Here is a 3,529-nt window from a genome sequence, read left to right as displayed (position 1 = left end):
GTCATGTCTTTTTTGCAGTACTTTATTTTGCTCTTGAGATCTAAGAAGATAGTTGATATATTGACTAACTTCTCTCATCATTGTCAGTCTTGGTCAGCATTTATATGTTTGTATGTATGTGTGTTATTAAACATAAACTTAAGTACCATAAACACAAATTCTTGATCTTATAAAATTCCTGTGCAACTAACATAGCAATTCTAACAGCATACAATTTAGCATTAACAGTTCACTGCTTATTAGACATGCTTAATCACCAGAGTTCCTTCCTGGCTCCCACACATTTATGGTGAATATCTCAGACTATTCAACATTCCACAGAACTAATGATTTGTAGAATGTTGGGGGTAATACCACTGGCTACATATTCTACGTACACCACATGACAACCCATTGATTTCTTCCAAAATACATATTCCACTGAACCATGGAGGAGAGATATCTAAAAAATACAACATAACTACAAACATGTGATCTTATCAAATATTTCTTTAACATCTCAAATGCCATAATCCAAAATACATACCAGTACCATACATCATGAATTCTCTAAAGCAATGCAAATGAATGGAAAGGCAATGGGGGAGGTTTCTCCAAAATGTCCCCCTGAAATTTGTGATAAAGCCCAATCTGATCTAATTTAACCTCCTCATCAATGACGTGGAAAAGGGTGGGAGCCAACAGCACATTAATTAAATTCACAGTTGTTGCTTAATTGAAAGGTGTAGCATCTGCCAGCTAAGGACAGAAACTCTGAGGTTAAAAACAGGAGTATAGAAAATATATAGATCCAGGCTGGAAAATAATCTAAAAACCAGATCCCTTGGTTTGAAGATACTTGAGATCCTGTTCATAGTTCAGTAATTCTCAGTCTGAAGATGGGAGTACAGGATATGATAATACTATTATCCATTTTAAGTGACCAGCAATCCAGCGTAGGAGAGAGGCACATAGAAGGACATCATACAGCACACAGAGATGCAAGTAACTCCTTAAAAGATATGCAAATCTCTAGTTAGAATATAGATGGTCACATTTGAAAAGTAGGAAGAAGAGATAGCTGAAAAAAATAATGATTTATAAAAATAAAAACACATGTGTAGCCTCATAATTAAGTCAAACTTGCAAAAAAAATTGCAAGCGTGAGATCACATGAACTTTAAAAATACTCTCAATTTATAGGTGAACAATATGACACCATGAAAGTTTAAGGTATTAATTCAGGCTCCTAAAGCAGAAATCTGACAGAACCAGAGCTAAAGTTTAAGTCTCCAGACTACTAATTTCTGTACTGGATCCCTGCACCATTGCCACGTCCAACCTGAACATAGCATCAGGGGTGTGACAATACACTGATTCTACTATAGGGGATTCCTGGTAGGGAAGCTTTAGTAGAAAGTTAAAATTCCCCAACTATTTAGAGGAATAAAGGAAGCAGAGAGAGGATCAATATTGGATGAATTCAAGAACAGTTGGTTGTTGGTATCATTTCTTCTCTGCAGACTAGTGATAGTTTCCAAGCTGATTTGTGAATAATGGCAAAGAGCATCATACTAGGAATTGGAAGAATTTTCTTTAGAATCTTGAACATTTTAGTATTGTGATATTCAGCTTCAAAATTTGCAAATTAAATCCCAATAAAATTAATTAATTACAATTGCCAATTAAGGTTGATACCTGTATTAACCATTTAATAAGTTTATGGTTAAGATCAAATTAAAAAATTATAGAAAGGATTCTGTAAGAGAGAAAACTCACGTAAATTAAGATATAATTTTCCTGAATCCTGACTTCATGACATGCTCTAACTTTCCAAGCAGGGTACATTCAGCTAAGGTCACTCAATTGCAGTAGCTTGTTTGGAAAGTCCATTCAGTAAAGGAATGAATAGTCAGGAGACGTAAATTAAAACAAACCTAAAGAGATAGCTCCTCCAAGCCACCTGGGTGGTTCAGTAGGTTAAGCATTGGACTCTTGGTTTGGTTTAGGTCATGATCTCATGGTCGTGAGATCATGCCCTGCGTCAGGCTCTGAACTGAGCATGGAGCCTGCTCAAGATTCTCTCTCCTCTCCTTCTCCTTCTGCTCCTCCCCACTCACTCTCTTTCTTAAAGAGAGAGAGAGTTGGCTTTGCTGGAGTGAAAATTTCCTGCATGTAACATCACTCAGAAGATAGAAAGTTGATATTCTGTATGTATAATCTGTAAGAATACTACAGATTTCTAAGTTCATTGATTAATAAGACTGTCCCAGAGAAGTCAGACCAGACTTAATGTCTAGGATCTAGTAAGATGTAGAGGAAACGACAAAATTTTAGAATCAGAACGATCTGTGTTTGTACCCTAGCTTCGCTGTTCAAGGGCAATGTGACTTGGGAAAGTCACCAAGCTCTAGCTGTTTCCCTTATAAAAGGAATGATAATATTATTAATGTCAAAAAGTTGTTGTAAGGATTAGAGGAGTGCAGGCACATTCTCCAATAAAGTACTGCACCTACATCATAATTATTTTTATACCTTATAAAGCAGCTATGGAAACACTCTTATGATTGCATACAGGTCAACTTCTAGGAGCTTTATTTAAAACCCCAAGATTGGACCGAGCTGTCAATGTTAATGAAAATAAAGACAATAGGCATCAAATGTACCTAGTTATAATTCCACAAGTGATACATGATCATATTGTGAGAAAATCTAGCCCTCACAAAACGACAATATGTTAGATGATTTCATAAGTCCTTTTTCATTTTTAATTTCTCTGGCTGTGATTTTTCCAAGTAAGTGAGTTAAAGGAACGATCCAAACCTATGTTGAGGTAGCTAGGGAAAAGCCTGTTCAACTTTTGTTGTGCTATTAGTTCTATTAAAACCAACTTATTAAATATGGGCAGGGCAGGTCCAGGGAACAATGAAAATTAGAAATAATGTGTCAGATCTTTTAAGCCACGAAATAATCACAGCCATGATTTTCCCAAAGCTAACCATTCGTTTGCACCCTAGCACTTATGAATCATTATGTTATTGTTTTTCTCTTAATGTCTGCTATGCATCAATGGTCATAATGGATGGAGATTGATGGGGAATTGAGACTTAGCGGCAACTTAGCAATTAAAATGCTCAACTGGTCTTTGTTCTAGTGTTCCCTGGTGGATATGACCCTGTTCATTAGTCTGCATGTTGATTATAGCCAGTGTGTGCTATTGATCTGTATTTCCCAGCTCTGTGGTTATAGGAGTATTAAGTTGCCATAGGCATCTATAACAACTCAGACCTCTGAATTTAATGCTGCTGACAATTATGCAATGCAAAAATTATAATCAGGTTTTGTGCTGACTTGAGGATATATAAGAAAAGTCTCAAAACCTATCTACCTCAAATTAGTTTAGTAAGATAAATTGAAAGCTTATTTCACTTCATATCATTGATGTGGTTCTAAAATTATCCAGATACTAAAAACATACTTTATCATTGACTTACTTTGTAAATTTCAGGTAAGGTTTGTTTTTATATTCAATTATTGGTGACTCCATTAC

This window comes from Eumetopias jubatus, unplaced genomic scaffold, assembly GCF_037043125.1.
Source record: "Eumetopias jubatus isolate StellerSeaLion01/CBP00866 unplaced genomic scaffold, mEumJub1_p1.0 scaffold_8, whole genome shotgun sequence".
Taxonomy (NCBI): Eukaryota; Metazoa; Chordata; class Mammalia; order Carnivora; family Otariidae; genus Eumetopias; species Eumetopias jubatus.
Note: the sequence above shows the minus strand (reverse complement) of the source record.